This window comes from Lepisosteus platostomus, chromosome 24, assembly GCF_059453375.1.
Source record: "Lepisosteus platostomus isolate fLepPlt1 chromosome 24, fLepPlt1.hap1, whole genome shotgun sequence".
Taxonomy (NCBI): domain Eukaryota; kingdom Metazoa; phylum Chordata; class Actinopteri; order Semionotiformes; family Lepisosteidae; genus Lepisosteus; species Lepisosteus platostomus.
Window position 1 is genome coordinate 11,524,115 of NC_142634.1, and position 10,764 is coordinate 11,534,878.

Below are 10,764 nucleotides of genomic sequence, written 5' to 3' on the forward strand. Positions count from 1 at the left end.
ATGGGAGGTAGGCAGTTGGAACAAATACTGAAAAACTCAATTTAGCGCTGAAAGGCTAGGACTCTTTCAAGCATGCCCCTTCAACAGCAAATTCAAGTAAACTCAATTTCTAGACCATTAAAACCAAGAACAACATGCTTTGATCTATCACAATTTTAAATCAGATGATTAAACACAAAGTACAGGCTGATTCATGTCTGATATGCACTTATCCTAAATGCGACTGCAATCTCTAAAACTTCATAACCAAGAAGGAAGGGTTTCAAAGCTTCACTGCCGTTACATTAGTGGCCAAAGAGCTGACAGAAAATCTGGTGTACTCCTGTCCACAGCAGGGTGGACCAACTGTGGTCCTTGAGGGTCTGAAACACAGCAGAAGAATCCTAAGAAGAGCAGGGAAAAGTTGGTAAAAGAGTCAAATTAAGCCAGTTATGACCTGATTACAAGCCAAGAGGAAATGAAAGGCTGCAGACACACCCTTGTCCACAGCATGCATCAGCACATTGTTACTTTTAGCCAGATCCCCAAGCCCAAGTAACCTCTCACACACTTAATGCACCTCCAGGCAAATGGCACATTTGGGCGTCCTGGATGCAAAACAAATTAAACGGGAAAGTTAACTCATGTGTGAGTGATGACAGCTCTTTGTCAAAAATAATTGCTTGCTAAGCTTTGCTTCTGTTTGTTTCTTTTTGTCTGCTGTTGTGGTTCAAATGGGCAATACCCAAGTAATTCTGCTGAATCGGTTATATAATGCTTTCTATATCCCAGATGAGCTGCAACATTGTTTCTGTTTTGAACTGGAGTGAGACAGGGTAGAGAGGACCAGTTTAAGTTAGAAGCATTTTTAATGACAACAGAGACTGCTTTCCCATCCTTTAGAAGTTAGAACTAAGGAAATAAAAAAACACAGAAAAATAAGTTTCAGGTTCTGACAAGACCAAGTTGTGTTTAAAGTTAAAAAAAGGGTAGGTAGAAATGCTTTTCATTGAAGGATTTCTTGCATCTTTTATGCCCTTCACCACAAAAATGGAGGGTAACAATCACAGGTTTAGGAGTGAAAACCCTTTTACTGTAATGAAATAAATATTCCAACTGAGACACTCCAAGAACAGCATCCCTATTTGTCGGTTTTCATTTTAACTCAAAGAAGTTTGTCCCCATACACAAACTGACATGGTCATCAAACAAAAGGAGGAAAGAACAGAGGTAAATTACCCTTCAGCAAACTGAGACGCCATGTGGATTTTGAAAGCCACAGTGGAATCATTTTTAGCCACATAAAGAGCAGCAGGAGGCGATAAATACTGCATGAATTGCTATCTAGAGGGAAATTACTTTCACCCGCAGGTAACATGAGTCATGCTACAGCAGTCCTGTACAGCCACACATTTTACTCCTGAAACACTGGAGGCCAAAGTGAGAACAAGCTTTGTGAAGTTGCAGCTACCCCTTAAGTCACCACACACAACGGTCTAGGTGACCAAAGAGAAGGTTTAGGCCTCCTCGTCTTTTTGTTTTGTCTGACTAAAACAAAAAAAATAATAATATCAGCTCCTCTCTCAGTTTGGCTACGACTTCCAAGTGGATTCTGGGATTCGTTTGTCGATGTCATCCGGGTCTGTGCTTTGTGCTCATTAGGGAAACAGCTCAGGGTTTAAGGTTAACACTGGAGTATTTTTTATATTCCTTTAACGTCTCTTCAACAATTGCCAGTAGATAACTGAAAACTCCTACTCGTGCAGACAACACACGCAGGCCCCCTTTCTTTCTTCACCGAACAATACATCCCATTGTTAAGACAACCAATTTCAAAGGGCAACAGTACAAAGACGGAGTTTTAACAAACACATTCCGACGGCGACTCTGGTTCGTCTTGGAGTGCATTACTGGACAGAAATGCATGTGATGTTACAGAACAGATTATACACCATCAATACCTTTGTTAAATGACATTTCAAATAAAAAAAAGAACTGTATTCATGGAAAATGGCAAAAGCATTATTCTTATTAAGCATGAAGGATTGCATTTCAGCCAGGACAATGTCTAATGTCCGACAGTTTATTTAAAATGTGAACAATTACATATACAGTGCGCAGTGAAGCATTCCTAAGCCTGTTTCATAACAGCTTCAGGTTTCATAATGCAAGAGTAAACCAGAAACCCAACCCCTGGCACCAAGCACCACACAGGATTACCAGTCTACTGCTTTGATTACTGAGCACAAGCTGGCACTAGGGAGAAGGCCACCGCATGCTCGCACTCCAGGCATCAAAGCTCAGCTCTGACATGGTCTGTGTGCGGTAGGGACGTCACACCCAGGGCTTAGCTGAACCACCAGAGGAATCCCATTAACACCACTCCTTCTGGGCCACTTGCTTCATTTTTGACATTTCCTGACTCTGACCAGCCACTGGAATGACAGAGGAAAGGGAATTTCCTCTCGCAAACTTTCCGACAACACAAGAAGAAACCCCGTCCTTCCCATGAGCCACCTGCAAAATCGCACAGCTCGCGTCTTTTAATTAATTAACCCTTTCAGCCCCATAAGCATGCACGTATAACCCTGTGATAGGGCTAAACATGATGAAACATGCACTTCAGTTTACAAATAGATGTGTTTTTTTAGGGAATTGCGACTGGAAGGGAATCAAATACAGATCCTACTAACAACCTGCTTGGTATTCCAGGTCATTCTTACCTCAAGGTAACACAGACCACAACTATACAGTTGTTTGATGGAAACCTCAGAAATCTCCAGCTGTAATGCTTGTATGAGGAAGATTAGTGGGAAGTTACAAGGTTGGAAAATAGGAGAGCAACGACTAGGAAGCTCCTGCACCCTGAAATTCTACTACACTTAAGCTGACTTGAGCAAAATACCTTTTTTTAAAATAAAGAAATAGGCTAAACAGACGTGCGCTTATCACCCATCCTCCCATGATGAACGCTGTGTTGAATCAAGGGTATGGGATTCTTCCCAGGACGTTCTAAATGAAGCAACGTTATTATTTTGGATATTTTGTCAGAGCAAACAAAAAAAAAAGAATTTAAACATGGAAAGTGGCAGTACATTCAGTAAGAGGCTCCCACAGCATCAGGAAACTGTCATGTTCCAAGTCCAATCTAATCCGTCAAAAGCCAGCGCAGTCTGAGAAGTGAAGATGAAAAGATTCCTTATCCTCCAGAGGCGGACGATTATAGAGGCATGAAGGGATTCGTTTTGGTTAATTAATATGTAGAACCTAAGCAGTCATGAATCTGAAGCAGGGCTAATGCTGCCAGCTAATTATGGGATCAATAGAGTGGCATTTGCATATCAACACGTCTCTCCATTCCAGACACATACAGGTCTCATTCATTACAGTGGTGCATTACTTTATAGTACCTGAACCACAGAAATATAAAGGACTTGATGTGAATATAGTAGTACATACACACTGAATGGCAATAAGAACACACCAGATGATTGGAACCAATATACTATGGAACCAGCATATTTCAGAGGTGCTGACAAAGAAACAACTAGACTACAGGAAGAGCACCATAAGAACATAAAAAAAATGACAAAAGAGAGGGGGTCACTTTGGGCTCATTTATCTGAGGATCCCATCCACTCGTTTCGTGAACGAACCCAGAGTATCTGCTTTAAAGACATGGCTGGGTAGTTTGTTCCACACTCTCACAATCCTTACCCATCATACACAAATACATTCAACTCATGAGATAAACCTTATAAGGAAAATACGTCTAATACACCTCTTATGGTTATTTCTGAACAAAGAAAATAAATTTTATTTGTATATTAAAAAAGAAAGCCCAATTCAATTTTAAGGCATTACCAGCTACCAGCATTTCTGTTTTAGAATCTTAAGGACCGACATCAATCCTAATAATAATAATTCCTTAAAGTTATATAGCTGTATTTTTCTGGACATTCCACTCAAAGCGCTTTACAGGTAATGGAGAATCCCCTCTACCACCACCAATGTGCAGCATCCACCTGGATAATGCAAATGCAGCCATAGTGTACACTCCCCAAACACCAGTTTTCAGTGGAGAGGAGAACAGAGTGATGAAGCCAGTTCATAGAAAGGGATTATTAGGAGGCCATGATTGGTATATATTGATCGTCACTATACTGGGCAGTAGGACCCACACAGACAGCAGGGTGAGCGCTCCGTACTGGCCCCACTAATACCTCTTCCAGCAACAAGCGTAGCTTCCCCAGGAGGTCTCCCATCCAGGTACTGACCAGACTCACACCTGCTGAGCTCCAGTGGGTTGCCAGTTGTGAGTGCATGGCGATATGGCTGCTGGCTTACCTAACTGTTCTACCTATTCCATTCCTGATAAGGGTTGGGAGAAGCCAGCGTCTATCCCGCAACCACAGGACACAAGGTCGGGTTTCCCCATGGACTGGGCACTAGTTCAAGGCAGGCCTCACTCACACATGCTTAGCCACACCAGGTTACCCAGCAAGCATGTCTGTGGGAAGCAGAACGAGACTGGAGTACCTGGAGCAATACAACACAAACATGCAAACTCCACAGAGCTTAGGCCAGGTCAGAATGAAACCCAAATACACAGTGATACACCACTTCACCCTTCCACTATTCTTTATAAAAGATGTTGTTTTTTTCCAGTTGATTTTTTTAATTGAATTCTAGCACTCATTTCTCAGGGAGGGGATATACAGGCAGCAATACCGAGACACACACAAAAAAGATGTCTATTAGATTGGAAAAAATCCGAAAGTAAAAGATGGCTTCACAGTAAAGAATGTAAATAAACACATCACCAACTAATATGTTTTCATCTATTATCGAGTGTTCACTGAACAAAACAACAGCAAACACAAATATGGTATTTTAGACAACCACGAAGGGAACTTCCCTGTTTTTAAGCCATTGATTGGGTGTTTTTTATTGTAGCAGTAACAAAGGTCTAATGTTAAAAAGCTTAGTTTTTTTTTCCCTCCCCCCTACAGCACACCCGAAAATATTCGTCACAAATGTCAGGGGTCCCGCCTGCTAACGAGATGCGAAGCCCCAGTGAAGCCCACTGTAGCTGTAATGGAACTTTTCAGCCTGGCTGAGCAGTAAGAGAGGGGGGGAGCCCACTTCCCCGAGGGACAACACATGCTCCTCATCACAATCCTCAGCCTGAGCGAAACGGCACATGGCACATTAATAAGACAGGCCATTTAGGCTGCTGCCCGCCACAGTAATTCACCCTTTACAGAAAAATCAGCACCCCCCACAGGCCCACTATTTCCTCTCCCTCCTCCACTCCCCCCCGAAGAGAAGCTCTACCCACATCACCTCAATTAAGGATTTTAATTTCAGCCAAGAAAAAAAAAACAGTGTAGGAGTAGGATTGTCCTATATATAAATTATGTAAAGGCTGCGTTCAGTTCTAAGTACAATTACCCACACTGACAAGTGCAGTAATTTAACTTTCCATTACATTAACCAACAAGACTGCAGCGGCTGCTTAACAGACTCCGGCCTTTCCCTCCTTCAAAGACCTCTCATGATACACACACTATGCCCGATTTCCAATCGGCTAATAGCAAATAGATTTTTTTTTTTTTTTACAAGCTTGGCTTCCCCATTAATTCAGTTTTTGTAGCAGTGGGCATGTATCACCTCTCAGAATATCACCAATGTGGGATAATCACACATACACAGTTGGGGTGCGAACCATTTTTTAAACGCGACTTCAATGTGATGACGGCTGAACTTCAGAAGGCTTTGGCCCGGTGTCCAGGTGAAATTACAAATGTATTCACCCTCCTGCAGATGACAGGCTGTATTTTGGTTAAGCAGCCAAGATTGGAAATAAAAAAAGCTGGGCTGTGCTGTTCATCTGTTCTTAGAAGGAAGACAGCCTTGTTGGGCACCCATATTGCTAGATTTCAGTGCAGAAGTGCCTGTGTGCTCCATTATGGATTCCAGAAGTAGAGAATAGTGCCACAGGGAATTCAGCTGGAACTCCCCAATAGAACCTTTGGGGCTGTCTAGAATCGGGTGTCATCATCAGTAGAGTACTATCCACCAATTCTAAGCAGGAGCCACAAGGCTGTCGTGCTTTAAGGCAATATAATTGCTTGCATCACACTGTACTGCACACTTTCATAACATTCTTGACAGTCTCAAGAGGCTGTTAATATGTCCCTCAAGGATAGGAGAGATATGTAGAAAGACACTTTGAAAAGAAGGGCACTTTGTCATGTCTACAATTCTATATCTTCAGGTTTTGCTTCTTGGCAATTCAGCAGAAGAATAGGTGGTCAGTGAAGGTCAGTATAATAATGGTTTTCCTGTAACTGCCAAAGGCTGTAAGGTTTAGAAACATATAATGAAAACAGTGTTTGCCAACACTGTCTGCCAAGTACAGCATAGGATACATCTCTGCGTTCACAGTGACACAGGAGGAATGCAATTTCTAAACCAGTTTACCTTACAAGCACAGCCTTGCACAGAGTGAGTGCTTGCCAAGGCTGTTACTCTGTGGTTACATGCATTTCAGAATTTCTGTAGACAGTAGACTGGGTTCTCCACCCTTGTTAGCAGCTGTTATCCCATCTGACTTCTTTATGCAAATATGGCATCTATCGGGCCATTACAGACACCTATTCTGTATTTAAAGGACACATACAGCATAGGGCACAAAATTAAATGCTCAAAAAGTAAAAGTGTATGCCTAGTAAGTCCACTTATCTGATCAGAAGGGATTTTACTTCCCGAGCAGTTATTTATGGATCAGATTTTCACTAAGTCTAAATTAATTGCTGTTGGCTTGAGTGTTTGTCATTATTTGAACAAGGAGAATCCCTGTCTATGTTTAAAATAAGGGTGAAATTAAACATGGATTAAACCGGTCATTCAGTTATAGTTTAGTAGTTTAACTCATTCATTGTTCTAGGATTCAGACTATTTTACACAATTTATTTATCTTCAAACGTTTTTGATTTGTTTTGGCTGCATAACAAGAACCTAAGAAAAATACAGAAATGCATACAAAGAAAAAGAATATTGGAAAAAGAATATAAAGCCCAAGCACAGCATTTAGATATGGTCTATAATATCTTTAACATGAAGAACATACTGTGCTGTACACAACCAATATGTTAAAGAAATATTTAAAATTTAACAAGTCATAGAGATGCACAAAACTCACTGATGGCAAGTTCTGGAGTTAAATGCTAATTTAGACTCTTAAAGTCCAATTGACTGGGGTGTCTTGGCTACACTTTAAAAGTGATCATATAAGCTCTTTGTAAGTCAGTACCAAGTGAAAAACCAGACCATTCTTAAACCAAAAAGAACCCATCATTCCATTTTTTCGGTCATTACAAACTCTGATTTAAGCAATTTCTTGCCACTAGCAATTAAATTGACCATTTTTTTCTGTTTTCAAGGGACAGACCTTTATTTAGCCGATCAATTGGTATTCCTAAAATCCACAATACCCCAAAAATCTGTGTTTTATGGTATTGCTTTTGTTTTTGTTTTTGTTTTAAAAAGCTACTTGAGCTTTCCTGAGCGAACAGGAAACAACATACATTTGTTTAATAACATAACTACCACCTTAAAAACAAATAACACTACAACCTTCAATACAAATTTCTCAACATAAACAATAACTCAGAAACATTCTTTAAACACAATGCAAGGAAAAACAAAACAAAAACGGCTTTGTTTTAGAGTTCTAAAGTCGCTAGCTGCAACAGCAGTTGTATCTAGCCATCATTCAGCGCCTAACTAACTCCAAGACAAGGATTTACTACAGACACACCTGTCAGCAGTTAAAACACTACAAACGGATATATCACTGATGGCTTTCAGATCAATATGTCTTAACAGGGAGAAAAAATCAGCTTTGATTGTAGATTGTATCAAAGAGTTTAAAGTCTGTACTGCTTATTCTTTGGACCAAATGCAAATGTCTTTTTTTTTTTTGCCGTCTGGAACTGAGGAACAGCACAATAGTTCAATCAGGCTGAACCCTGATTGGCAAATGGAATGTTTTCGCGCACGGTCATAAGATTTTATTTTGCGAGGCCTGCCACAAAGCAGACATCTGATATTTACAAGATCGACAGTAATTGCAGCAGACAGGCTTTAGAAATCGACCACACAGTTGACTGCGCAGAAGAAGAAGACCTGGAGCTACGGGATCTGGGCAGAAAACCAGCCAGATGTGTCATGCTGTGCAGCCCCTTTCGTTAATTAAGAAAAAAATAAGCGTCCGGGAGATTAAATTCAAAAGCAGCAATGATCTCTTGCACGAAAAGCGATGGGTCAGCTTTTTTTTCCCCCCTTACACATTTGATACAGATACAAAAGGAGAATAGGTCATACTGACATTCCAGGGCCTTCTGCATAGACTGCAAAGTTGTTTAGGGAAGCACTTCTTCGGTCCTAGATCAGTGCACTACAGGAGGTCCAGTATTGGCATTAACATAAATCACTGCTCTCAAGCAAGTTTTATCTTTTACAACGTGGAGCAGAAAGTAATGGCAATGTAACGACTGAAATAGTTATAGCCCTAGGACTGTTAACTAGAAATAACATTAGTTGGGCCACAATTAGTGCCAAATGCGGTCTGTAAAAGCAGTGGTAAAGAGTTACCTGATCATTGATTTGAATCCATGCATTGCATTCTATTGTGAAAACACGCATGTCTTAACTTCATTTAAAAAAGCGATATGCCTCTTTATATCGAACAGACATGTAAAACGAATAATCAGGTCTTCTCATCATATCGGTTTAGCTGAAGCGGTGAAGTTTGTCTGTGATGGTTTAGGAACCAGTCCAATTTTGTGAACAAACTGGTATGTTTTAATTAAGAGCACCATTTTTCATAATTTTTAAAACATTCTCAGATGGCCCAGTATTACGAAGCACATCCCCAAAAATGATGTAATATTACCAAATCTGCAGGCTGGTACGTAAATACAGATGAGAGCAATTACCCCCATCGGAGATGGCGCTATCAAACCGTTTCATTAGTCAACATATAAATCAATCCTTACTGTAAATACTTGATTAAACTTAATATTATCATCGCATGAAGGCCCTACCATTTACAACTGAAAACTACACCACTAGCTAGATTTTAAAAAGTAAAACGTCAGTGGGGGGGAAAAAACGCCCCACGAAATACCGCTTTCTTTTAATTCAAGTTAGTAAAAGAAAACTTTCAAGAGTCGGGTTTATTAGGCGTTTAGTTAGAAACCCCCATACCTTGTTTATTCTGGCGACAACGCCGCCGGTGCGGTGAGCACTACGCGCACGTCACACAATGAAATTCCATCAAAGCAAACGAGAAACAATATTGCGCCGACAACACCAGGCTCAGCACACCGACGGGAAGTCCCCCTTATTCTAAACTCAATCACCTGCACACAGGACGGGGCGGTTAGCTACAGGACTTTTACGGCCAACACCATAGGGGTTAGACGCGATATTTACCGTCATTCAACCGTAATGGATGGATCAACCCCGTATCAAAGATGAGCAGGGAGAAATCAACTGCACTCAGACGGGCATAGTTCTCAGGAACAGAGCTCTTAACTACCATCTCCTCCCACCCCCCCCCCCAAACGCCAACTTTTCACACAACAGAAACCGTCTGAGTGAAGCTAGTGGTGTTTGATTTCATAATAATCTAGGCTACCTCGATTAAAACCATGCGCTTAGTCTGCACGAAATCCGCTTGCTTGCTTTAAATCAGTGACACTAGTCGGAATATCTGGATTATATGCGATTTTTACATCAAGGAAGGAAAAAAAAAACCCATAAAGAGGCATTAGCCAAGACGGGAAAGTATGCAAGCTATTGTACGCTGAACTCACGGGACTGGTTATTGCTTCTACTTTCTCCAGTTACTGTAGACCGCACAGCATCCTTCGATTACAATTAGTGCAGAAAACAAGTGTAGTGGCTCTGTAAATAGTGTCTTGATCCGCGACTTATCCGACAGGGGAGGGGTAAAAAGGCTCACTCGCCCTTTAAAAGCGCCTCGTTTCCGCCTTACCTTCTACTAAATCCGATTAGGAGACCTTCTCATTTTTGAATCCCGGCTTCTGTGGTCTGTTTGGTTGCGTTTGGGTTTTTGTTTTCAAAAATCCGTAAGCGCTCGTCCACCACGATTGTTCCGCGGACGATTCTTGTCTCTCGCGAATCTGTTTTTTTGCACTATTATTTTACAGTAATCCACGGATCCGAGTGTTTTCTTTGCAGCCTGCTCTGTTTTCTCCCACTTGCTGAAAATGTCGTGTCTGGTCTGTGCCTTGAATGTGCGCCTCTCTCTCTCTTTCTCTCTCTCGGCTGTTCCTGCTGTTTCTCTCTCTCTCTCTCGTTCCCTCTTCCCACTCACTCAGACAGGCAGTCGAATAACTTTATGGTCGTTTTTTTTTAAGTCTGCAAGCCCCTCGTCTAAGATTCAGTGAAGGGGTTGAAGGCTCTGGTCCAATACTGTTAGCAAAACAGCACCACCACTCAAGACGTAGCCGTGTTCACTCCTCCCTTAAAGGGACAGCACACCCCAGATTTACGGATATTGCCACATCTTCTGTTCATGCAGGAGAGGCGTTTTCTGTTTCATTTATCATGCAGCCCGGGGCAACACACTGTGTATCATGTCAGCCGCTTTGCAAATCAACACTCGTTTCTGTGTGTACAGTAGTCAGTAAAGGATTTTACATTTCCTCAATAAGGAAAACTCTTTAAAATGCTGAATTTCCATATGAT

The 10,764-nt window shown here is 41.3% G+C and overlaps 1 protein-coding gene across 23 annotated transcripts in view; it reads right to left on the reverse strand.

Moving 5' to 3' along the window:
• The window catches only part of ncor2 (nuclear receptor corepressor 2), a 176,050-nt gene extending 165,515 nt beyond the window's left edge, over nucleotides 1–10,535 (reverse strand). For 20 of the 23 annotated variants that reach the window (XM_088618467.1, XM_088618459.1, XM_088618471.1 and 17 more), the window contains exon 1: nucleotides 10,049–10,535. The gene's annotated coding sequence lies outside the window, so the exon portion shown is untranslated. Of the gene's footprint in view, nucleotides 1–9,255; nucleotides 9,313–9,866; nucleotides 9,998–10,048 lie in introns of those variants that run through there. The other 3 variants (XM_088618478.1, XM_088618454.1, XM_088618455.1) reach the window with 3 other exon arrangements.
• Nucleotides 10,536–10,764: the final 229 nt, after the last annotated feature.